We start from the raw sequence: 27,160 nt of genomic DNA, 5'->3' as shown, positions 1-27,160 counted from the left end.
ACTTTCTTTAAAACTGTTTTTAAACCAAGTACATATTCTGTTCTCTCAAAAATAAAGAAAATCAGCTCAAAGATCATTACTTAGGGCACACAAAACAGAGGAACATTTATTTAATCTATTCCATATATATAATATAGTACTGTTTAAATTATCATTCCTAATTTTATTTATTCATATCTCAAGGTTACATACATAAATGACATAAAGTGAATGCCCATAGGTTACTGAAAGGGCCTTAAGAAAATTATACATTGGAGAAAGAAACCAATATAAATATAATATTAATAGCATTATTTTGTTGGCCCAGTCCCTCTAAGGAGACCCAGTGAATTCAAAATGTGCCAACTATTTCTCTAACACGAGTTGATGGAAAAGTCCACATCCTGGAACAGGGGATGTTGGAATTGAGTTGTCAAGCTGTCCTGGATGTCTTGTACAAACTGAACAGGGCAATTTACTGCAACACTGCATAGGCTGAAGGCTGCTATCTCGCCTTTACAGTTGCTTCCTCCTGGTGAGATTATCCTGCTCGACCGCAGCCTCCCTCCCCAGTAGCTTTTAAGCTACTCTGGATTCTTTCTGATGAGCCTATTCTTTTTTTTTATTTTTTATTTTTTATTATTTATTTATTTATTTATTTGAGACGGAGTCTTGCTCTTGTCGCCCTGGCTGGAGTGCAATGGCCCAGTCTCGGCTCACTGCAGCCTCCGTCTCCCGGGTTCAAGCAATTCTCCTGCCTCAGTCTCCCGAGTAGCTGGGATTACAGACGCGCGCCATCGCTCCTGGCTAATTTTTGTATTTTTAGTAGAGACGGGGTTTCACAATGTTGGGCAGGTTGGTCTCGATCCCTGACCTCGTGATCCGCCCGCCTCTGCCTCCCAAAGGGCTGGGATTACAGGCGTGAGCCACCGCGCCCGGCTAAGCAACAGTACTGTGTTAATCCTCACCTTGGGACCAGTGTGCTTGACAGGGAGAGGCTCTTAACCTGCAACCTGAAAGCAACAGCTTTGTGTGTTTGGTGATAATTTTGAATCTTAGTGGTGATTTGATTTTAATGTCTTCCTCTTTGTAGCTCAAAACTCCTGGATTTCTGGATGAAAACAGGCACGCTTTTTGAAAAAACTGACTTCTCCCACACAGCCTGAACCTCCCAGCGTGGGAGTTGCTTTTAGACTCAGCTGTTCTGGCTCTGCCCTCCAGGTGGCAGCAGAGCCACATCTCAAAAGCTCCAATCCCCTCTTCCCTGACTTCAAGTGTTAATGCAATTGACCAATCAGTGCTAAGATGATGGGAGGTAATTGGGTAATTGTATTTTACTGATCACAAGCAGAGAAAGGGAAAGGAAAAGGGGAAAGAAAGAGGGGCAGAGGAGGGAAGGCGACTGCAGTCCGAAAGGAGCTTTTGGAAGCTAGGACCCTAAGCGTCGGGACGTGGCATTGGTCGAGAGAAAGCCTGGGCTGGCAAGAGCTGCCGCCGGCGCTGGGAGAGCATTTATTTGGGAGAAAAAGAGGGGAGAGAGCAGAGGGAGGGGGAGGAAGAGAGTTCAAACCGAAGTGGATGGAAGGGGACTGGGGTTTCTGCCGCGCAAGGAGCCGCGAGCCAGGGCGATGGCGCTAAGGACGGCGCGGAGCAGCTGCGCTCCCGAGAACGCGTCTCCTCGCAGAGGACTAGCAGGCGTCGGGAAGGTCTGCGCCAACGGGAACCAACTTGTGGCTCCAAAATGTACCCAACGCAGCTGGAAATGAGATCAAAGCTGCAGTTGCATTTGAGAAGGATGAGAAGAGCCAGCGATTAGGGAGTTTTTGTTTTTTTTTAACCCGTTTTCTTTTTCTTTTTTTCTTCTTTTTCTTTTTTTTTCTTTTTTCGTGTGTGTTTTTTTAATTTGCCTACCACCCTGTCTGTCCCCTCACTTCGCCCTCCCCATTTGAAATAAAAGCCCCAGTCTCAACTTCCATCACCTCGGCGCTCCCGGAGCCACTGCCGGCTGATGGAGGAGAAGGGGACCCGGGGGCTGGCAGGGGCCACCGGCGAGGGACCGCATCCCGCGTCTCCCCCGTGATCCCGGCCCCGACCGCGGAGTTCTGCAACACCTGGAGGATCTGGACCGGGTGCTGGGGGTGGGGGCGGGGACAGAGGAAGGAAAGGCACCCCGAGCCTTAAAAAGAAAAAAAAAAAAAAAGCGGGGGGAGGAATGGGTTTCTTCTTGACAGCCGACGGAGCCTTGAAATTTTCCTCCACTACCTCCGCCCCCGCCCTCGCCCCCGCCCCCCGCACTCCACTTAACGTGAGATTATGAAATTGCAGAGGCGGTGGAGGGAAGGAGACAGGATATAACCGGAGTTTGGAGGGGAGAGGGGAAGGTGGCTGGCCGGGTGGCTGAAATCAAAAATTCAATTGCGCACTGGGTTGTGATGAGAAATCTAATCAGATCTTTGGCGAAGGGGCTGGCCGGAAGGATGGCGAGTGGGGGGAAGTTGTTCCCCAAATTCTTCGAAGGGGAGGCTGGGGAGAGGAATTGACGATGTAAAAGGAGACTTTTCTTTTGGTGGTGGTGGCTGTTGGGTGCCTTGCAAAAATGAAGGATGCGGGACGCAGCTCTCTCCTGGAACCGAACGCAGTGGATAAACTGATTGTGCAAGAGAGAAGGAAGAACGAAGCTTTTTCTTGTGAGCGCTGGATCTTAACACAAATGTGTATATGTGCACACGGGGAGCATTCAAGAATGAAATAAACCAGGGTTAGACCCGCGGGGGTTGGTGTGTTCTGACATAAATAAATAATCTTAAAGCAGCTGTTCCCCTCCCCCCCAAAAAAAGGATGATTGGAAATGGAGAACCGAGGATTCACAAAGAAAAAAGTATGTTCATTTTTCTCTGTAAAGGAGAAAGTGAGCCAAGGAGATATTTTTGGAATGAAAAGTTTGGGGCTTTTTTAGCAAAGTAAAGAACTGGTGTGGTGGTGGTTTCTTTTCTTTTTGAATTTCCCACAAGAGGAGAGGAAATTAATAATACATCTGCAAAGAAATTTCAGAGAAGAAAAGTTGACCGCGGCAGAATGAGGCATTGATTGGGGGAGAGAAACCAGCAGAGCACAGTTGGATTTGTGCCTATGTTGACTAAAATTGACGGATAATTGCAGTTGGATTTTTCTTCATCAACCTCCTTTTTTAAAATTTTTATTCTTTTTGGTATCAAGATCACGCGTTTTCTCTTGTTCTTAACCACCTGGATTTCCATCTGGATGTTGCTGTGATCAGTCTGAAATACAGTGAGTGACCCTTATTTTCTTATTTATTGGTGAAGCAAATGTCAGTTAATTTGGTGTTCTTGGTCTCTTTATCCTTTCTCCCCCTTTGGTGTTTTTTTTAAAGAGCTGGCTATTGGGGGCCAGAAAATAAGGGAATGGGTGGCCCACGCATTTGCTTCATCAGTCTCTGCTCTCTGATAAGCCAGTTTGCTATAAGGATGCAGGTTGACTGCATCCTGGGCAGATGCCTTTGCAAATGTTCACCAGGAAAAAAAAAAAAAAAAAAAGCTCCCCAAGAAAGCTGCTGCAGTGTGGGGTGCCAGTGCTGTGTGACTGACACTCTAGAATGCATTTAAGTTGTTTGTCAGCCCCGGAGTTAGATGTACAAATGTTTAGCTATTGGAAATCGAAGGGACTCAATTTAAATTTCATTATCCGACCTGACATTGCAGATCAACAGAATGTATTAACACAAAAATATGACAATAAACCAAGCCGATGAAGGGTGGCTTCTGGCTGGTGCGTGGGTGGAGGGAGAAAGGGTGGGCTTTTGGGCAAGGAAGCTGGTGGAGAGAAGTGGCTGTACTTTCCACAATCACTCTTGCATACATATGCCCAGATGTGGTCTTCAGGTTACCCGGGTTCACACCAGTGCTAAAAATGAAACAAGGAGGACCTACTTCTCTCCAACTCCACCCCCTTCCAACTGAGGACTTCTCTGGATTACAGAGAGGCTGTGTATAGACTGTACAGCGGTGGCTTGGGTTTTGCCAGAAACCTTTCCAACATCACCAGTTCACAGCTCCTCAGAAAAAGAAAGAAATCTAGTGTCCTGTGGTAACTTAGAAAAAGCAGCTGAAGAAGAGGTGTATGTTGAGCACTAATACTTCTCATGTGCCAGGTTTATCTTGGAAAAAGAGGCCAATATAAAAAATAAAGCAGAAGGCAAAAAATGCTTAGAAAGTCTGAGCGCCTGTAGGATCACCTTGCCTCCTCCCCCGTAGCTGCCGAAGTCATGGAGCTGGCCTTTTTTACAGAACTTTCCCCCTTCACCCTTCTCTATTCCTCTCTGGGGCCTTCTATCAGAATCATAGACTCATATAACTTTAGAGCCAGAAGACTCTCCAGAGATCTCATGTCAATAAAAAAAGGAAACTGAGGCCTAGAGAAGCTATAACTCTTTCATTAATGGCCAAACAGCATGAGACAGGTGACTCACACAAGCCTCAGAACGCAGGCAAAAGTCAGTTTGGGATCCAAACTGGACAGGTATACTCCTGTATTTTGGATGACGTTTTATCAGTAAGGGTCAAAGGAAGGCACATTGGTCCTGAGATCTTGAAATAAAACTTCTGCCAGTTTAGACCTCAAGGGTTACAAACTCCAGCATTCATTTTCTCTCTTCCCTTCCTCCCTCTCTCCCTCTTCCTTTCTTCTTTTCCTTTCTATAGCATAGTTTAGATAACCCTGGCTTGAATACCATTTAAAAAAAATAAGATCCACAACTCTGACATATCCCAAAGGAGATGAAAGGCAGCACTCTCCTGGGTCCCTTCTTAGTGTTTAATCCTGTGAGTGGTGGTCCCCAGAGAGTCATTAAAGAACTGTAGAGTTCGATTTATATTAGAGAGGTGATAATAGAAACCAGAAACACGCAGCTGAAAGCATCTGAGCCTGTTCTTACACTCACATCATCTATTCTTATCCTTTTCATTACTCCTTAACTAAACTAGCCTACAGCTGAGCACTTCTCTAATTTATTTTTCTGGGCACATGTTTCCTGTTGGAACACAGATCAGGCAATAAATTTACCAACCTATGAAAATAATTGTGCAAGATGGTTTTATTCCCTGAAATCCCCATAGGCTTGTGCATGTATTTTCATAGTTCTCTGCACTTTTTTGTATTTGTTTGCTTGTTTGCTTTGTTTTACGTTACCACAGTTAAGTCACCATTTGTAGACATGGAATGACTCAGTTATACTAAGTTCCTGCTCAGCTGGAACTTGGCACAATGACAAAGAAAGTAAGAAGAAAAACATGTACTTTGATGCTTTTTCACTTTATAGTCGAGTTCCTGGCTTCCCATGGGAACCCCCGCCTTGAAATTAGGTTGGGTCTGCCAATCGGAGGAGATTTTATTTTCTTTATATATATATTTATATACATATATATATATGTATCTTTTGTTGACATCAAAATTTCTTCAGTGCTGCTCTAATTAGGTCTGAAAGCACATTCCTCTCCTTGATAGTGTCACCTCTTCCCTGTACCCTCCACATTTAATGTACACATGCAACTTTCCTAAGAGAGAGAAAGGGAAAGAAGTGAAGAGAGAATCTGTTCAAAATTTTGGTCTGAAATGTGTCCTCCCATCCCCCTCCACTTAAACATTTTCAAATCTGGAGTTAATAGGGCATCTAAGGTGTCATCATCTTTCATACTGGCAAATCATTTCAGCAACTCTACCATTAGGAATCTATGGCCCACCTGGGGGTTAACACCTTTGGTTTAGTGATCAGAGTTGGCCCTGCATTTTGGTTAAGTACTGATTTGTTTTAAACTGATTGGTTCAGAAGCACTGCATTTGTTCATGTACTGTTCACAGAATTAGGGCCATGACAGAGCTGGAAACTTACTTCATCAGTGGGTGTCAGGGCCCAAGTTGGGGCCCACTGAAAGACATTTGTGAGTAAGCAGTTGTCCACCAGAATCTGCCGAGGACCCTATGCCCAGAAAGCTACTGGGTTTGACAAGTTTTAAAGTTACGTTTTCAAATATCTTCTTCCTCAAATGTAATAGCTGTGCCTATTGAGCAATACTTTTAATTTCCCTGGCTCTCAATTGTCTAGTCTATGAGGTGGGAAGTATAATATGTAATTTGTTGAATTGTTTTATGACTTAAAAGGAGTGTTATGCAAAGCTGCAAGCATAATAGGCCCTCTAAGGATGGCTGTTTGTTATGGTTATTCTTGGATTAACGTGGATTAATTTCCTGAGAATGAGTAACAGTCTGGCTAAGCACTTTAACAGTTCGAGCACCTATACATGAAAAATAGGGAGCGTGCAACTGACCTTACGATAGTTGCCAGGATCCTCATTTGAGGTCTTATCAGGACAGATTGGCTCAATATATTATTTTAGATATAAAGTGCTACCTCATACTAGAAACTGTACATTATGACTTTCTCCTAAGAGTATAGAAAAATAAATCTCAGCAAAAATAATATTTGAATGAAATTTTACAGGGAAGTAATGCAATTAATGTGCTGTGTGTGTTTTTGGTCTAAAAGTTTAATAAGATTTCTGGTATTTTAAGTGTGTCATTTTAGCCACATATTACATAGTCTGGACCTGGATGTACAAAATAAAGGCAAATGTCTATGCAGTTATATAATTTAAATTATATGGTATAAAATTCCATTACTGATATTAAGCCCTCCAAAACCACAATTTGGATTCACCATTCTAGTCAAAATGAATGCTATGTTCATTAAACAAAATCTTTCCTTTGTTATAGGCTAAAGACTCATTAGAATATATAGAATGAGGAGGATGTAATGCAGACACACACGTCATTGTTTACATGTGCAAATCTTCCCACACCAGTGGTTTTCTGAGGCAGGCAGTCATGGTCATTGCTCATAATTTCATTCTCTATAGCAGCAGCTCTGTTTTCTGTCCATTTCCTTAATATTCTTCTAGGGACCTGTTTTCCCCTTAAGAGAAAAGGAGTCCTACCGTAGTAATTGTTATTCTTAATGTCTCATCTGTGGATGAAAATAGTACAGTTAGGCTTGGGAGATAGCCATTGGATTCTTATGTTTCTTTTCAGTGAAAACAATTTGAAATCTGTGTGAATATTGGAAAAGCATTTGGAAGTTCACCATTTTCACTGACCTTAAGAAAAGATGGAAATTCTCTATGAAAGTTCTTACCATTTGATAAATTTTACTTTTTTGCATGCTTCCTAAAGATGAATAAGAAATTAGGTGAAACTTGGACTCTAGCATCTTAAGTGAATTCAAATACTCAGCTTCCCACTGGGCCACGTGTGTTACATGCATCATTTAACCTTTCTGAGCCTGTTTGCTTATCTGTAAAATAGAGGTAATAACAACTGCATGGAACTGTCTGCCGTAAGGATGAGATCAGATTGCATATGCCACGCACAGCAAGCATTCAATAAATGCACATTTAAATGGATCATCTATGATTTTAGTTTAGATTTGCAGAAAAACAGATATGGACTCTGTTGGAGGGAAGCTGTTACTCTAAGTTCACATTGGCATAGATTAAGAAAGAGAAATATATAGACAGGATTAAGGTTGGAGTAACACATAAATAGATATGACCATTTTTGGTAAGGTCCTGCCGTTTTAAAACATATTTAGAAGTGCCTTAGTGAATACCATTTCGTCAGTAAAGATTGAAATATACTTTGTGAATTGTGGAAAATATATTCTGTGTTCATATAAACTTCGGTTAGAATGTCAAGTACTTTATAATACAGGCATTAAAAACATGAATGATCTGTAAGTGGTATCTTAGAAGATTCCCTAAGAAGGTCAAGAATCAGTTGCATCTTTCATTTCTTCAAAATAATTTTTGTGGAGAAATGTTAATTTGACCATTGAAATTTAATTCGGCTGATCTTGTGGCTGAGACACTGTGCTTATAACACTTTCTGAATGCAAAGGTTTTGTTATGTCCTCAGCACCACAGAAGAATGGCTGGCAAGTAGTATCCATGCAATAAATACTGCTTGAATGAATTTAGTTTGAGAAACACCTCCTCTAAATAACTCAAATGCATCACATACAAGAGTGTATGCAAACACACGCAGGCACGCACATATATACCAGAAGCCTGGCTTTGGGGAATTTATAGAAGCTTAATAACAAAAGCCAACGAGTATACTGATGGAATACACACACACACACACACACACACACACACACACACATACACACACAGAGTAACATTAAGTTGCTTCCTTATGTTGGAAAAGCTGAGGTCTGAAAGTCATGTGATGCAGTGTGTATTTCTTATTCTTGGTGTTGTCATTAATGAACTGTGACATTTTGTACAGGTCAACTTACCTCTCTAGGTTCTATATTCTCTTGTTAGATCAAGTAAAAACTAAGGTTACTTCAAGCACTAAGATTTTAGGATCCTGAGTTCATAATTGACTACCTTGGAATTTAGTATTCCCAAAATTAAAAATATATAATTATTGATCTTAGGAAATTAGTTATTAAAATGTGGAGAAGAATCCCATAGTATTCAGTGAGAAAGGCAGAATTGTGTTAAAATGGCAGATATGTGGGTAAAAAGGTGAAGGAAATGCTCAGTTTGTAGGGGAAATACTTCAAGATTTGGAATAGACAAACCTCGGATTTCAACTTTGTTTCATCACCTGTTAGCTGGGGCCTCTAAATTTGTCAATTAACCTTGTTAATCCTCGGTTTCCTCAACTGTAAAATTGACTTTATTTTTTGCAGTTATTTTGGGAGCAATAAAATGTCTTAAGTATTTGGCACATAACTGGCACTCAATAATTGCTGGCCCACTTTCTTTTCTTTGAAATCTTTGGTTATTTAAAACAGAAATGGGAAGATTTAACATTTAAGATTCTGTGAGTGTTTTGCTTTACTTTTATGGAGCATATAAATAAAGATTTCCTGCCAACTTTGCTATCCAAGTTGGTGATGTTATTTTTGATCACGGTTTTCAATGTCAATCAAATTCATAATGAAGTCTAAAAATAATGAAAAACTTACGTAAAGTTAATATACTTTTCTTTCAACTTTGCCACAGGCTTATGAGAGCTTTCTGCACTTAGGAAAGCTTTCAACACTTCCGGGGTTTACAAGTATCTAGTAGTCCCTTCTTATCTGCAGTTTCACTTTTGGTGGTGTCAGTTACCTGTGGTCAACCGAGCAGAGATTTTAAGAGAAAGAGACTGCATTCACATAATTCTGTTACAGTATGTTGCTATAATTGTTGTTAATTTTTACTGTGCCTAATGCATAAATTAAACTTTGTCATAGATACGTCTTTAGAGGAAAAATTATAGTTTATGTAGGGTTTGGTACTAACAGTGTTTTCAGGCATCCACTGGGGATTATGGAATGTATCTCCTCTACCAACAGGGAGGCACTACTTAATAAACTTAATAATAACTTAATAAAAACAGTAGTAGCCACCATTTCTTGAGCATTTGATATGCACCAGGCACTGTACTGAAAATATAACATGTATTTTTTTTCCTTAATCCTCACTTAGAAAACAGAAACACAAAGAGGCTAAGTAATTTGTCTAAGGTTGTATAGCAACTAAATGGTGAGGCTGGGAATAGGAACTGTGTTATCGCCTGACTTGAGAACCCAAAGTCAGAATCAGTAAAGTCAAATTTGTTGACTTGGTAACAAATAAACATAGCAGTTCACTATTATGTAACCTGGTACTCAATCTGACTGTTTTCACTGGGCTTGAGATGTCTGCAGTTTCCTTTCCCCCTATTTCCTGAAATGAAAGTTCTCCACCTGCTTAGGTCACATATACCTTCCGTATATTTGTCAGTCCTCAGTCATTTCCAAGTATGCCCTTAAGTATGGAAGTGACTTATAAGAAAGACTTAGGCAAGATTGTCCCAACTCACTGAACATATCTAATGGAAAGATTTTGCAAAATGTTGTAAGGCATCTAGAAATGTATAATTATATGAGAAATATGGTCAATGCTAATAGTAAGGTTAGAGTTTAGATACGATGTGCGTAAACCAGATGAGGTCCTCATTGTGGGGACCCAACACCTGATGTTAGTCCTTCTTGTGTTTATCTCTCTGTAACACGATCCCATCACCTGCCTCTGGTTTTCTGAAACTCTTCCAAGGGTTTGAGGCACTCCTCATTGATCACTTTATTGATATCACTTTATCCTCCTTCTGTTTTCCTGATCTTCTCCTTAAATAATGAGGGCTTCCCCCTTTGAGTCACTTCTACTCCCAGTGTCTCTGCATTCCTGAAAGACATAAGCTGTGGGTTTTTTGAGAGATGAATCTCAAATCCTGGCTAACCTGTGTATGCTGTTTCTGTTTTCTAAGTGAGGATTAAGGAAAAAAATACACGTTATATTTTCAGTACAGGGCCTGGTGCATATCAAATGCTCAAGAAATGGTGGTTACTACTGTTTTTATTAAATTACAGTAGTGCCCCTTGTTGGTGGAGGAGATACATTCCATGATCCCCAGTGGATGCCTGAAACCACTGATAGTACCAAACCCTACATAAGTGTCCATTGCCAGCAAGATCGCACTTAATTACCTGAGTCTCCTACAAGCCTTGCAAACTTAATACTCCATTTATAACTGGTTATTGTTTCTCCAGAAACCTAGATATGCACCAGGCACTGTACTGAAAACATATTTTTTTACTCCTTAATCCTCACTTAGAAACAAAAACTTGGATATTTACAGTTTTAAATGATATCAATATCTCTTTAACCTCCCTTCTATCCAACCAGTCATCAAATCCAATCTACTCACTACCTTAAAGTCAGCTTTGGTCTATCTCGCTATTGCTGTGGTCCAGATTCTAGCATTTCTCTCCTAGATCATCTCTAACTAGTCTTTCTGATAATGCCAACTTTTCCTCAGATAGTCCATTACTCGTTCTTCCTCTAGATATATCATCCTAACAAGTAATGCTGAACATCCTCTTTATATTCTTGAAATATGTTTTTAGAATAAAATCCAGACTCTTCTCAACAGCACAGTCCGGCCAGCCTATTCACGCCCTCTCCCATCTGCCTGCCATGCTGAACATTTTAGTCCTCTGGGGACACGCCAGGCTAGTTTGAACTCAAACTTGGTGAGAGCTAATCCATTTACCTAGGATATGATCTTCATATGTCAAGTCTCAGAGCAAGTTACCTCCTTTGGGAACATCGTTCCCAGCTCCCCTAAGCCCACTGATCTCCCTGTCCTCTGTACACAAACATTTTGTTCATATATTTGTGATAGCTCTTACTATTGTTATATGTATTTGGCAAAAACCTAGGAAATTGTGGCTTCTTTTAGAATATGGGTCCCATTGACTGGGTGCGGTGGCTCACACCTGTAATCCCAGCACTTTGGGAGGCTAAGGCGGGTGGATCAACTGAGGTTGGGAGTTCAAGACCAGCCTGACCAACATGGAGAAACCTGTCTCTACTAAAAATGCAAAATGAATCGGGTATGGTGGCACGTGCCTGTAATCCCAGCAACTCAGGAGGCTGAGGCAGGAGAATCTCTTGAACCCAGGAGGCAGAGGTTGTGGTGAGCCGAAATCACGCCATTGCACTCCAGCCTGGGCAACAAGAGTGAAACTCCGTCTCACAAAAAAAAAAAAAAAAAAAAAGAATATGGACCTCATCTTATTCTTCTTGTCATCTCCCACATCTAACTTAGTGCATAGAGATTTTCAGTGTATCTGGGGAGAACTAATAAATGAGTGGTGTGATCTAACACATCTTTAAGGTAAAGAAATTTCTTTAATTCAGTTTGTGATATAGGCCATTATTTTCCCAATATTTTTATTGTTAAGATCAAGTTTTATTATTTTTCCTGTAGGAGCCCATTTTTCATAACTACTTTGCATAATAAAACATCGCAATTTTTTTTTACTTTTACTAATAGACAACATGTACCTGGCAGTTATTCTCTGAAGTGCACTAGATGAACATTTAAATCAAATGATTTGATATAAATTGAGCCAAAAGCAAAGGTGCTTTAATTACCTTGTGCAAGTACATGAGTATGTGTATGAAATCTAGTTGGCTTTTTGAAATATTGATAATAGCTGTTCTTGAGGATCTCATTTTTAAAAATAGTTCTTTAAATATATTTTAGTGCTAATTTAATATTCCAATGCATAGCTCCTCATAGGCTTACTGTAGGTGTGGTAATGTACAGTCCTCACTGACATTGTTCACAAAGTCTGCTGGTCACAAAAATCAAGGTGGTCCTTGCAGTTGTGCATTGCACACACCTCACAGTTGTATGATGCAGACCTTCCTACTCATGAATGATTATCAAAAACAGAATGTGAATTTTAAGTTTGAATAATGTCCATAAATGGACTAATATAACAAGAGATTAAAAAATATCTCCCTAATAAAAATACCTTCATTAAATATAGAAAATAATGAGCTGCAATCGTTTTTGACGACATGTGAACACCTGGCTTTGTGGGAGCCAGGCATACATACATTCATGGACATAATACTTTGACTCCATGCTACAGAAGGCTATTTCCTCCTTTCTCTCCTGAGGAGCAGCAGAAAACACTGGATCACATGAAGGAAAGTGGTAAATGATAGGATACTATTTAATTATGGCTTAATTTTATCTTGCATTTTGAAGAGAAACGTCTTAAATATGTTGAACTGGAGTATTTGTGTTTTTATATTAATAGTTCTTTTTTAAAGTTTTTCTTCTAGTTTTAGATTATTTCCAGTTTAGAGATTAATATTATTAATCTCTAATAATAGCAGAAGATAAAGCATTAATAGTCATGCTTCATCATGCTTTTGAAATCTAGTGATTTCTTTTAATCCTTTCAACAAATTTTAGCCCCAGAACTTCCAAAGGGATTATTTCCTGACCACTACATTCCTTATGATAAAGAGTGAGGATTTGAGAAGGTATGCCAGGGAAGGTTTTGTTTTTTTGGTTTTTTTTTTGTTTTTCTGAGATGGAGTCTCACTCTGTCACCCAGGCTGGAGTGCAGTGGTGCGATCTCGGCTCACTGCAACCTCCACCTCCCAGATTCAAGTGATTCTCCTGCCTCAGCCTCCCGAGTAACTGGGATTACAGGGACATGCCACCATGTCCAGCTAATTTTTGTATTTTTAGTAGAGACAGGGTTTCACCATGTTGGCCAGGCTGATCTCGAACTCCCATCTTCAGGTGATCCACCAGCCTCGGCCTCCAAAAGTGCGAAATATTTATTTAGAAGAACCAGTGATGAGTTTTGTCTTAGTTCTTGTCAAACTACAAACTGTTGAGATGACACTTGTAGGCAACCTCCCAAGACAACTTCTTGGGAGGGATCCATTTGCTTTAGCTCATCAATTTTGACCAAGTCACATTGGGAATGTAGGAGAATTTAGCTGTCCAATTATATGTGTGTTTGTTGCTAAAGTAGGAGTGTGTGTGTGGGAGTGGGGGTCCACAGATTTTTAAAAATGAAAGCCTTTTTTTTTTTTTTTTTTTTTTTTGAGACAGAGTCTTGCTGTCGCCCAGGCTGGAGTGCAGTGGCGCGATCTCGGCTCACTGCAAGCTCCGCCTCCCGGGTTCATGCCATTCTCCTGCCTCAGCCTCCCGAGTAGCTGGGACTACAGGCGCCCACCATCACGCCCGGCTAATTTTTTGTATTTTTAGTAGAGACGGGGTTTCACTGTGTTAGCCAGGATGGTCTCGATCTCCTGATCTCTTGATCCGCCCACCTCGGCCTCCCAAAGTGCTGGGATTACAGGCGTGAGCCACCGCACCCGGCCAACCTTTTACTGATGATGACTAATACAGTTCCCTAATTATTAAAATAACCTGTTATCATCAATGTGGTCCTACCTAGAACAAGTTGACAGATTTACTTGTGATGCTTTAAAAGTCATCCTATTGTCAGTGCAGCTGATCATTTTTGTTTGTTATTAATCTAAAGAACTGTAGTACTAAGGAATTTATTTTCAGAGCAATGGACATGTTTTCTTTCAGCTAATGGTTTGATAATGATGGTGGGAGCTTCAATAACTAAGATATGAATGTTCTGAAAAAGGTGCGTGACACTTGAAAATGTAGAGATGTGCCTCTCCTGAATGATTTTACGGTTGAACCTGAGCCAGATCTCAGAGTGTGCGGATTTTTACAACCTTAAGGGAAAGAGAGAGAGAGACTGAGAAAGAGTTTGGGGGAACAGAGTTCATCCTGGCTCAGCTGTTCTAATCTGGGCGGAAAGAATGCCCATAGCTTAGTTAGCTGATCTCTAGAGAGGCTCACCTCAGCAGAGACCACAGCACGCGTGTGGATGAATGAATTCAGACACATTATGGGGAGGGATCTAGAGGACTCCGATTTTTACTAACTGAAAAAGCAAAAAGTCAGAAGCCACCCTAAAAGAGTTAACATCTACACAGTGGTGTTCAGGAAGGCAAGAATGGAACTATGAAGGCTTTCTCTGTATTGTTTTGAACGTTGCCATGGCAATAGTTTCCAGCAGAAGTTCCATGTTTTTCAATTCCCCAAAGCAGCAAGCAGCCTTTCCCTCTCTTTCTCACCCTCTCTGCATCCATCCCTATCTGCCTTCATCCTCAGTCCTCCCCATCCCTTTTCTCCTCCCTCTGTCCTTTCTTTTGTTCTCGAGTCCCTCTACCATTCCCTATTGACAACAAAAAATTCCAACTCCAAAAGGTCGCTTTTAGACAGAATGCGAGTCAGACATATAGTCTTCTATCCGGGTTTCTGTTTTCCCCCGTCTGTTTACGTATTAAAGACCTAATTAAACGGAAGCTGTGGATGGAAGCAGGGTTGGGGCTTTCCCTTGTTGGTAGGACACAGAACATATTATAATGGTTGGTGTTGTGGCGATATGTTAATTGGATCGCTCCAGGCAAGTGCAGAGCAGCAGTCTCTGACAATTAGAAAGAACAATGACTTTACTATAAGTGAACCCACTCTCTTAACCAGTGGAAGGATTAGCATGCATTGCAGGTCTCTGGAAGGTTCCTGTAGACCCGAGAGAGATCTGCAGTTGGAAATGCCTCCTGTCTCTTTATAGCTATGCTGCTGCCTCTCCTTTAGCTCACTTTCCTGCCAAGGGAAGAGGAGTGAGAGGACGGCAAGATCTGGTTTACTGGGCTGGTGCGGGACCCTGTGGCAGACCTGAGCCGTAGGATATATTACAGGGATGTTAAGAAGAAATCTTTGCCTGCTTAATGCACGTGGCCAGTGAATTGTGAAATGGGTCTCATTAGAGCCTTTCATATCCCGGCATGTGCCAAAGTGCTTTGCCGGCACAGCGCCATCACTTCAGGTCCAACCCTTCTGCTGTTCACTGCAGCCAAGAAGGGACAGAGACTCTGTCTGTATTAAAGCCTTCAGTCCCATCTCTCTCTGTCTACTGTTCATTGTAAGGTTCCTCTGGGCCTTTCAGTCCAGCCAGGGATGAGGCCCAGCGTATCCCGTAGGTGTTTATAGAGAGGAAATATGAAGAATTTTGAGCATCACAGATGGATTTCAGGCAGCCAGTGGGTGCTGGCACCCAGATGTTTCCTCTTTTTCCCAGGGCTGGCACTGAAACTGTATCTAGACTTCCCTGCAAATATGCACAGATACTCACCTGAAAGAAAGGATGAGTAGTTCAGGGCTGAGTAAATCATCAAGGACTTATCTGTTAGATAAAAAGGAACACCTTACTTTTTCTCAGATTCATATACTAAAGATTTTAAAATGAAATTATATCTCCCAAAGCATAGTCCCATAAGTAATACTAATAAATGCCATATACTGAGTACTAACTGTATGTCAGGCACTGTGCCTGTCTCTTATTTAGAACACCCCATGAGTCCACAAGGTTGGTGAATGACATAACAGCACAGACATGGAAGGCAGACTAGTAAGAGCTCTGTTACCTCTTAGATCTGTGGTTTCAGGCAATTTATTTATAATTCTGAACCTCAACTTTCTTATGTGTGACATAGGCTTGATTATAGTGCAGGATTGTAGTGAGTTAGAATTGAAATAATTCACATAGAACTTTTAGCAAAGTGCTTGGCGCATGGAAATGCTCAAGCTATTATTTGTAGAAAGGTAAGAGACACTGTCTTACACAATATTGTAAAACAATTACTAAGCATGTGCCTCCAGAAGAAAGGTGTTAAAAGTAATTATGGGCAGATTGTTTAATAAAAATGGAAATATGGCATAAGAAAATGAGTTTCTGAATTCAGAATGGTGTAATTCCTGTTGTTTTCTGTATAGCGCTGTCTTTTGGAAAGTAGAATTGATGAGATCAATGAAACAGATTTGTTGTATTTATTCTGGGTAGATGATTTTTATCCATCCATATTCGAGTTTTCTTTTGGGACTGATCTCTTGGATGTGCCTCAGTTGTGATGCCTTGGATTTGAAATAAGAAGGGAAAAGTCTAGCGAGGTTAAGCAAAAAAGAGAATTTGCTGACCTATGTAATTGAAAAGTCCTACAGTACATGGAGTTCAGGTATAGTTTGATCTAGATGTTCCCAATGTCACAGGGACTCCTGCTCTGTTTTCCCTATATTTCCCTTGGCATAGTCCTCTTTCATGGGCTATTTTAATCAATCCATTGTTTTGCATTCCCTCAAACATCACCATAGAAAGTTCCATAGTTTTGTCCCAGCACTCCCAGTGAGTACCCTGAGATCACAGCTGATTAGATTAGCTTATGTCATATTTCTACTCATAAACTATCATTGGCTTTAAGGTAAGGGAGTAGAGGGTCAGTGCATCCCCAAATGGAACTCAGGGGCTATTGAGAGGTAACAGGAATTATGTGCTGCAGACAAAACCACTAATATCTATCATATACCTGGTGGTAGAGAGTGAGAAGGACAAGTTGCTATGTTTCATAATGTAACTTGCTACAAGGGTTAATTTTGTTTGTACTTCTCTGTAATGCTACATTGTATATAGGTATTGAAGTTGTAATAACTAAGGAATTTTGATCTTCCAGCAAATCGTCTGGCTGTAGTGATCAATTTTTCAGTGGAACAACTTCATCTGCATTCATGCTATTTTTGCATTATTCCTCTCATCTCTTAGAAACAGATCTTTGTTTTTGAAAGAGAATTTACAAGTGCTTTTTTGGAAATGAAGAAACAAAAGTAAAAACAAAAGAATTGTCTTCAGTCAGTAGCAGCTCACTGGTAGAGGATCTTTAAAACGCCTTGAATACCCACACTCCTGGTCACTTGTCCCGGCCGTAGATGTGCTTAAATCTAGCTTCGATTTAATCTAACTGTTGTTGCAAAGATCTTAGCAGTGACATAGGCCATTCCAGATCTCTCCATTCTGCCCACCCAGGGATGGTGATCTGGGCCATGTGACACGTCTTTTTCTTCTTCATAGGCAAGGTGACGGAAACTCATATCTGGCCTTTGGATACAAATATTTGTTAAGAAGCTCTGTTCAAAGTACATGACTGCTTGCCAAGTTCAAGGACTTATCTCTTTCGAAGTCTTAATACTGTGTGTTCCATATTGGGATCACTGTACTTACTTAATTCTTACTTATGCAGTGACATGCTCGGAATTGAGAATCAAACCAAGCTCATATATTTCTCGAAGCTATGGGAGAACAAATGACTGTTGGAGTAGGGTTTTCCTGGAAAGTTAAAGCAGTGAAGGAGACTGCCACTTTTTTAAGTACCTGTTGTATGGTAGCAATACTAGTGAGTTATTTTATATATTTTATCTCATTGTACCCTTATGACAACTGCAATAATAACCACAATACAAAAAAATCAGTGATAGGTAACATTTATGGAGTGTTTGCTGTGAGTAGTCACCATCTAAAGGTTTTACCTTTGTAAAGACGTTGAATCCGCAAGCAAATAAGCAGTAAGCACCCTTTTTAAAGGTGAGGAAGGGAAGCTCAAATAAGCTCAATGACTTACCCATGTCACAGAGACAATAAATGGCAAAACTCTACTTTGAACCCTTGGTCAAGCTAGTGGTTTTCTACTATGCTGTGCTGCCTCTCACATGGGACTGCTTACTACTACCGCTAATTAATAATAATAATAATAATAACAGTTTGATACTAGATTTCTTTTAGTTTAATGAAATAACACTGAGTAAGACCTGTAACTCTTTCCCTTAACCTCACTACTTTTTATACTTCCTTCCTCTTTCCCCCTCTTCTTATCCTGGGTGTTCTCAGTTCGACAACCTGTTATAGTATTTTGCCTCTAGTTTGGCCAGGGCAGCTACCCAGCCACAACTCTGGATATTTGAAAGTAATTGTTTTTCTGCATCATTTATTTTAAATATATCAACCCTTTGAGATTGCCACAAATAAACCACAAGGGTCTTTAAGGAGGCCTTACTGTTTCTTATGTTGGGGAGAGTGAAGAAACATATAATATCCCAGTGGTCCCTGGCAACTGAACTTGCAAAGTCTGTGCAGATATTAGTTGGCAGGCCTCATTCCTTAAGATGTGGTGATACTAACAGTCACACAGCTGCATAAGGCTGTACCACATATTTCCTGCCTTGTTGGTATCCATCAGAAGACATCCTCCTCTGTATATAGAACAAGGAAATTGGACCTTTTCCTCCATAACTTAACACTCTTTACCTTTTCCTACCAGGATGGTACGTGGGAGAGGCAGGAAGAGATATAGTGATAGAGCTCTGGGATACTGTCATTGCCGCTTTTCCCATGAAGGTACTAAACAAAATTGCCATTTTCAGCTCCTCCGGGCATTGGTCCAGATGGGAGGCAATGCCCCCAGTTTCCTTACTCCTTCAACATATCGCCCTTTATTTTGCTTATGACACAGACACTGCAGCAGCAGGGAAGACAGGCACAAAACAGCGTGATTACAGAATCTATGGACACAAACGCTTGCTTGCATACACACACACACGCGCACACACACACGCGTGCGCACACACACACACACATTTCCCACCAATTTATCTCAGTGTCCTGAATTCCCACATGACTTCTCCTGAAGGGCCTTCTAGAGACAGGTGCCACTTATCTTTCTCTATTATTCAAGGTACAAGGAGAAAGAAGTGCATATTGAGGCAATACACTATAGATTCAGGGCATGGTTTGACATCCGAGAATGATTTTCCTTATTGCCTGCTCCATATTTGACTGAATACCTTCTCTACAGAGAATGTAACAGTAGCTTTAATATCAGTTGTGGCTTCTTTTCCCTAAATATAAGACTTTTTAAAGACAAATGGAAGAGGACTGGAGCTAGTCACTATTTTATATTACTCGAACCACTGCTTTCTGTCCCTTAGGGCTGGCAAGACAAAGCAGGCTCTTGCTTCCTATTGTCTGTAGAATGTGTCCCTTCCCTATTCTAACTCAGCATTTAGCACTTATCAGGCCCAGGTAACTATAATCATGCCCTGATTTGCCCTTCTCCTTCCAGTCCGTCTTTATCAAGTTATTTATCTTCCAAATAATCACAAAGCACTGTTTTAATGCAGTTCTCCTACTAACAAACCTTCACTTGCAAAATAAGTGCCAGGCCCTGTAATCCAAATCTCCTCCAGAGAGCCTCTCTATCTCAGCTCCTCCTCTCTCTCGATTCCAATATGTATTTCTTGGCTATGCCATATTGGTTTTCATTTCCAACATCCTGTTTTGCATGAGTAATTGTTCTATGTGCTTATTATTTTTTCCTGCTTTTAGCCGGAAGGCTGTCTGAGGTCAGCCCCTTGACTTCCACCTCTGGGTCCTCACCTTCATGCCTTACGTATAGTGAATAGTCTATAGATGCTTTGTGATTGAAAGAATGTTCTTCGCAAACTTCCAACTGCTGATCTTAAACAAAATTTTTAAAAATTCGAATGAAATTATGACTTTTTTGTTAGGTTTTCATTAATCTTTGTAATAGCCCCATAGACTCCACTTGGGGCCAGCCAACCTTCTCCATTAGGGGAACCCACCTAGTAGTGTGTTGACTTTGAAATGAAAGCAACTCTCTTTTGCTGAGTTTCCTATGGTGTCTCTTTAGAGAGCTAGTATTGGATGAGCGGTAATTTAGAGCTCTAGGTTTCCTGCAGCTGTTTGCTTAGCAGGAATGTGGAGTTCCCTGGTAAAGCAACCTGCTTCTGTGGGCTCCGTTGTGCTTCAGAGGGCTGCCTGCTTTTGTTGTTCTGTAGTATGGATATGATGGGTAGATTTCCCAGGATTTCCCAAGGGAAATGCTCATGTGTACAAGATGTTTCTTTTTCCCAGCCTCCCATTGGATTAAAGTTATAAGGAGCAGGATGCAATTGTTACATTTAATGTTTCAAATCTCCCCCTGTTTGCATATTATTCTAATATGTAGCAATGGTCCCTGAAGCTAGATTGCCAAATGGGCAGGTGTCATGATGAATCTTGCAATAACAGATAGAGGCAAAAAAAGTAGAATGTAGTGTATTTCTCACATAATTAAATTTATACGTTTAAAAGACAGACTCTTGTTATTTCGTTGGGATCAAAACATCCTTTTGTTAAAGGTGAATGATTATGATAGTAGAAGGTATTTTTTAAATTCTAATGTCAATGCTTAGCAAGATATAAAGTCATATAGATATAATTGCACAACTGTGTGACAAATGACCACCATGTCTATTATTCACTTAGATAGTCTAGGACACTGCCATAAGCTATAAACATGAGAGCCCCTGAAAATAGCCCTGAGCAGGTGGTTGCAAGTGAAACAGGAAGTATGGGTGCATTTCACTTGTAGCTTCTTAGCAGTACCTTTGTAATGGCTGTTTCCTACTGCTGAATGCAACTGTCAAAGGTGACATTCCAGTGAGGATGCTGCTGTGTGCTCTGGTTGTAGGACTCTATGTAAGTTACCTCTTTTCTGAGCCTTATGTTTCTGTAAAATAAGAAATCTGTGATGCTCTCTGGTATTCTTTTTATCTATCTAAGAGTCTGAGCTGTTTCACAGAACTATTTACAGGTAACAGGACTATCTTTGCCAAAGAGAATGGAAATACATTTTTCTAGTTCCCCCTGTCAGAAATTTTGGATGGCTAATTTCCTTTCTTTGCCACTTCTTGGCCTCCTCTGTCTCCTTTTTCATTATGCTTACCAAATGTATTTATTTCTGCTACTATCCATGTCCAGCCAAGTCCTTCTTCATATTGTGGTTTCTGTGTGTGTGTGTGTGTGTGTGTGTGTGTGTGTGTGTGTGTGTCTATTCCGCAGGGTAAGCACTTAATTTCATACTAGCTTCCACTAATTAACTACGAAATTAAGTAGGTGAATTCATTGATTCAGCACTTGGTTTGATGTTTATATTAACACACTGAAAGGGAAGCCCTGGATGTGGCCAGAGGCTTGATGGGAATCTTTCCCTCCCCTCCGGAATCTCCTTTGACTTCCCACACTAGATTTCTATCTTGCTATTTCTCAGAAGTATTCATGCTTTTGGGGAGCAGCCAAGTGACCAAAGCTGTATCAGATAGGAATGCCATTCTTTGTGACCACAGAAATAATCATTTCTTGTTCTTTTTCTGCCCCAGCTTACTGGCCACAGCTCCAGTTCTACTTTTGATGCACCTGGAGAATGCTCTCAGGATGCCTACCAAGATTAAAGTGATAGGTTTTTAATGTCAAATGCCCTATAGCCACTGCCCGCCTGCCCCCTACCTCGTGGGGAAAATAGACTAGACTCTTGCTTGAAATCGTCACCTTGTTTCTACCAGAAAGAATGTAGGTAGGTAGCCATAACAGCGTCCACACCCACATTGGAGCAATCAACTAGTATTCAGCAAAAGTCATATCTATTTTCATTTCTGTTTCCAACAATCATATCTTGTTTCATTCTTCTTTGCCTTAGCATATAATAACTACAAGTAAGCGACAAGTATGTTGGCCATTTGTCACAGAATTGTGTTTACCATTTTTTGAACATTTTTCTCCATTTATGTAAAGATTTATGGCTTCTTTCAAACCCTGAAAATAGTATCTAGCAGATAAAATATGTTTTGTGATAAAATAGACTGGAACATGGTTTGTAATAGAGTAACAGCCATCATAAAGAGGCCTTTTCTTGGAGCCCATCCAAGCAGGTCAGTAACTTGTCAAAAGTAATTGGATTAAGAGAAAAATGTTGGATGAAATATATGTTCTCTGAATTTCTATACCTTCTGTATTTTGTGTCCCTGTTAAGAGTCCTGAATTAAGCAGCAATGCCTTAAGGTAGTGTATTTGTTCTACTTATTGAATTATATGCACTGATCATTAGGATAAACTGACCTTATCTTCCCACTGCAGCATCACTAGTTGCCTTTGTCATTGTCCCCCAGTGCTTCACACATACCCCTACCATAACACTTACCACATTATTTACTAATTATATGTTTGTTCTCTATCTTCCCCCATAACGCTAAGCTTTGTCTATTCAGGGAACCAGACATTGTCTTTGTGTATCTCTTTGATACATACTGCATATTAAATCAATATTGAAAGAAAATATATGAAATAGTGAACACTTAAAGCTTAAAGTGTATTTAAAGCGAGACTTAATTTATCTCATAATACTACAATTTGAATTTTAGTAAACTTTTATTTTGCAAAACTCATTATCACAGTGTTTTAAATTATTGTATCTAACAGTGCCATTAAACTCATCATATAAATTAGCGTCTTAAGTCACTATTTTGAGTCTTAATCATATTGACACATGGCTTTAAAAATGTGGTTGAATTAGTATAACTAAAAGAACTAATTAGTTTCAATCAAGTTACCATTTTGAAGGGACAAAAAAAAAGAATGAATCATAGGTTTACACTCTGTTCACGGAGTCTGAATAATTTAACTAATGCTTTTATAATAAGACATGCTTTCCTCCAACATGATTTTTGGTTGAAACTTTGCACCAAAAGATGTTTCACTGAAATTATCGTTTCTCACTAGCAACTACTTTATTGCATTTTTTAATGTGCTAGGAGTGGAACAGACTTTGCGGCAATTTTTCTTTCACTTGGGGTCTTACACATCTTTAAAAATGTAAAAAAAAAAAAAAAAACGAAAAAAACAAACTAACAAAAAGCTGCCGGAAATTTACCCTCCCTCCTCTCCTTCATGCGTGTAATTTTTCAAGAATCTCTCCAATGGATCTTGGTTAAAGAATAGATGATTCTTGGAATAAATTTATATGGAGTATCCACAGTGCCAGAACTCATAGCTGCCTTATTACCTATTTTGTAGGCTTAAACTTTTGAATCAGGAAGTCAGACATGGGCGATCAAGGAAGGTTTGGGCGCATTATGTTTTCAAATATTCATTTTACCTGATTGCTTGAGCCTACATAATTGGATTCATAGTATTCCAGTTAGTGAATGACCTTTGTATTTGTTTTTGTTAAGGCCAATGGAGAAAAATGCTAACCATAAAATATCCACCAAATAGCTATTTTCTTATGGAAATTTCAAAATATTTTCCTATCACAGGGTCCATTTTCTTATGCAGTTTCTACTCAGTGAAAACCTCTCCGCTTTCTGGAACTTCTGAATACATCCGTATTTCGTTTCTGTTCAATTTGGAGAATGTTCAATGTAATGTGCAGATATGGATTGATGTATCATATCAAGGTTTTTCATGGTATTTTATAGCACTGACTTTCAGATAGAACCAAAAGGAACATAGACTAAATGGTAGCATGACTGGAATTATATTAATAACTGAATGAGTGGGAGATGCCACAAGTGGCCTGCTCACTCTGGTTCAATTCAATTTGTGAAAATCACAGGACATGATAGAATGAAACGTTACTATGTGACTCCGTGGGTCTAGGATGCAGATATGAAATGAATCCATTGATGTCATGTGAGCCATACCAGAGTTCTTCCCTGAGAGACATTCATACGCCCTCACCCACATCGGTAGACAGGGGTCTACATTCAGAGCTGATGGAAGTGAAGCATGAGTGTATTATACCCCAGTGAAAGGTTCAGGAGTGAGCAGAAATACTGCCTTAGTGGCTTCAGGAGGCAGGGAAATGCCAAAGCCTACATTCACTGAAGCTGTTTCAGCCAGAGCCAATAACTGAGCACATTTGACATAGTTTAGTTCAGCACAAGTTATTAAATGTCTGCTATGTGGTATGCTAACCACTATCAGTTTATGCTAGTTTTGAAATCCTCCCTTCTACATAGAGTTTTAAAGGTAATGAGTTAGAAGGGAAGAACTTTATTTTTCATTCTCCACCTTTGTGTTCTGTGGTTTAGCAAAATTCGTTTAACTCTTCCAACACAATCTTTCCTAATTTGGAGATGCAGCTGCTCTGCTGTCTCTCTCCTATTCAGTGTTGTTGAAAGGATGGAAACATGGCAGAGCAGAAGAAACTGTAGACTTTTCATTTAGGATGGGCTGAGGGCTTATAGTCTGCTGGAAGGGAAGGGGTATTGGGAGCTGGTTTTGGAATAGGAGACCAGTTACATTTTCTTAGGTAATAAATATATCTGGGTAATTGGGGGTATCAATGTTGATGCAAATTATTTTGGGATAAAGTGCATCCGATCCTTTCATGTATGAATATCTCTTAGGATGTTTAAAAGGCTGCTCAAATTGAAGGCTTACAACTTTTGTGGCGACACCCTGCTTTAGTAGACGCTCAAATGTCAGTATGCTCAGCTTTTCCCCACTAGCCACCTTACTCAGGAAGGAATAATAGAAAAGACATTAAATTGAGCTCACCCTAATTGTTTATGTACACTAGTGTGATCAAAATCACCCGATATGCATGATAACTCTCAATGTCATTCTGCCTAAAAACACTCAATGATCGAATTAGTTGCAGCTATAGATGCTGTGGTAGCAGAAATTTTTGTTTCCTGAATTGCCAGCTTTCAATGAACTGTGCAAGGAGAAACGTGTGAAAATAGAAGTCAGTAATCCCCCTCTTCATCCCTTCACCTCTACCTCATTGTAAGGAGGATTTGGGTTCTTAGATTGGTTGAAAGAATAGAAGTTCTATGAATAAAATAGAAGAGGATAATTTTCTGTTCAAAGAAAGAAGAAGAGAGTGTTATGGGCAGAATTTTGTCCCTCAAAATTCATAGGTTGAGGTCCCGATCACCCAATGCTTCCAAACCTGAGCATATTTACAGATAACATCTTTGAAGAAGTAATTAAGTTAAAATGAGGTCTTTATAGAGTGGGCCCTAATGCAAAATGACTGGTGTCCTTTTAAGAAGATGAAATCTGGACCCAGATGTGCAAGCAGAAAGGAAAGACTGAGAATACAGTGAGAATGTGGCCATTTTCAAGCTAAGGAGAGAGGCCACCAAAGAAAACAAACCTGCCGACACCTTGATCCTGGACTTCTAGCCTCTGAAACTGTGAGAAAATGAATTTCTATTGTTTAAGCCACCCAGATGGTGATATTTTGTTACGGCAACACTAGTAAGCAAGTACAGTGGCAGTGCAGTGTTTCCCTTAACTGGACAGGGGAGCTATGGCTACCATTAGCATAAGAAATAAGGAATACATTCTCCCCTTATCTCCACCAGCAAGCATGAACTATCAGCTTGGCAGTCCCCCAGAATGGGAGGCGTAGGGGCTCCTTAGAAGTGTTGCTATTTCAGGAGAAGGCTTAGGTGTAACCTTAGAAACCCCTCATGTGGGATGGTTTTATATGTTTCAGGTAATCTAACTTCCTTCTATCCTGCATTTATTCCAATAGCAATAGATTCTAAAAAGGAATCCCAAGTTCTAAAGGAAAAAGATTTATTAGCCAGATGTTTTAGGATCTGTCTCAAATATTAGGATTGTTCATGCCCGCCCCCGCCCCTAATTTGAGTTACTAATGTGCTATTAAGGGATCTTTTACTCTTGGAAAGGGATAGGGATAAGAAATGTATATCCCTTGAAGTACGCAAAATCAGACTATATATTGCCACCCCATTATTTGTATATTATTATTTACTGTGTAATATATAGTGAAACAGACCTCAGGTTAAGCTGAGAAGAAAGAAAAAGTGGAATCTTATTAGTTTAATATTGTGTCATTGTAGGGTAGTGGTGACTGTCAGTTTGGAGTGACATAGTGGCGTATTAAGAGCAAGTATTAAATGAGATAGACTTTGATCCTAGTCATGGTTAGGTGCTATCACCAGGACTCCCTTTAGGATTTAAATTTCCTAAATATTGCTTTCTTCATCATAAATGGGATAATAGTAAATAGAAATAATAGTTACTCTAAATGGGGATAATAATAATACCCACTTCATTCTGTTATCATTAAATTAAAATTAGTGTTAGGTACTTGATTGACACATAGTAAGAACTCAATACATGTTAACAATTATTAGTCTTCATGATATTTACTTTCAATATGTTCTTTGTAGTGGAACACTGTTTAAGCTAAACAGAGATTTTATGTTGACTTGATTGCTTGGCACCATTGCTGTTGCTTCTCATTATGAGAAATATCACGTTTGTAGCATGAGAAGTACAGCTGGGTTGAGACTGAAAACGCTCTAAAATAGCAACATCAGCTGTAGATTTTAAATACATTCAAAATAATCCTATTTGAGGCCTGTAAGCTAAGGTTCTATCTAAAACACAGAGCCTTTAAGTACCAATATTAGCTTCTTCCTGCAGAAAGTAAAAGCCAAAAAGTACTGAATTCAAAACTGCCTTAAACAGGGCTAAAACAATAGGCTTGGTAAAGTAAGCTACTTAAGTGATTCTACCTAGAGTCTCTAGACTGGCAGTTCTGAGTCCTGGCTATGCATAGGATCTCCTGAGGAAGTTTAAAATTATCAGTACGGGTGCCCAACCTGCATTTTCAGACTCCAGGGATGGAGCCAGAATAGAATAAGCATGTTTTCAAAAGCTCCACAAGTGATGCTGAAGTACATGCTAAACAGAATCTCCAGATGGTTCCCAAAATGTCATGTGTTAAAAGCCATATTTTTAATCTTTTTTTCTTGCTGATTTTTTTTTTTACCAGTGCTACGGTTTGATGTTACGCAAATTCTAATCCAGTCTCTGAAAATTACGGGGTTTTCCTAAAACAATTGCTTGTTTATGTCTTTACTATCTCTCCATCTTCTCTTCTTTTAAATATACGGTACCATTGAGAGTAATATAAATCCATGATGAATTTTAAGGTTCTCTATAAAGTAATAAAAGTATAAA

The 27,160-nt window shown here is 39.8% G+C and overlaps 1 protein-coding gene across 7 annotated transcripts in view; it reads left to right on the top strand.

Moving 5' to 3' along the window:
* Nucleotides 1–27,160, top strand: part of LRRC4C (leucine rich repeat containing 4C) — a 1,364,302-nt gene that overhangs the window by 1,177,928 nt on the left and 159,214 nt on the right. For 3 of the 7 annotated variants that reach the window (XM_003254443.3, XM_003254444.3, XM_030829358.1), the window contains exon 1: nucleotides 1,332–3,267. The exons of the other annotated variants lie outside the window; for them this stretch is intronic. The gene's annotated coding sequence lies outside the window, so the exon portion shown is untranslated. Of the gene's footprint in view, nucleotides 1–1,331; nucleotides 3,268–27,160 lie in introns of those variants that run through there. 7 annotated transcript variants of the gene reach the window in all.

The sequence above is a fragment of the Nomascus leucogenys genome, chromosome 15 (genome assembly GCF_006542625.1).
Source record: "Nomascus leucogenys isolate Asia chromosome 15, Asia_NLE_v1, whole genome shotgun sequence".
Taxonomy (NCBI): Eukaryota; Metazoa; Chordata; class Mammalia; order Primates; family Hylobatidae; genus Nomascus; species Nomascus leucogenys.
Note: the sequence above shows the minus strand (reverse complement) of the source record. Positions and strands in the feature narration are given on the sequence as shown.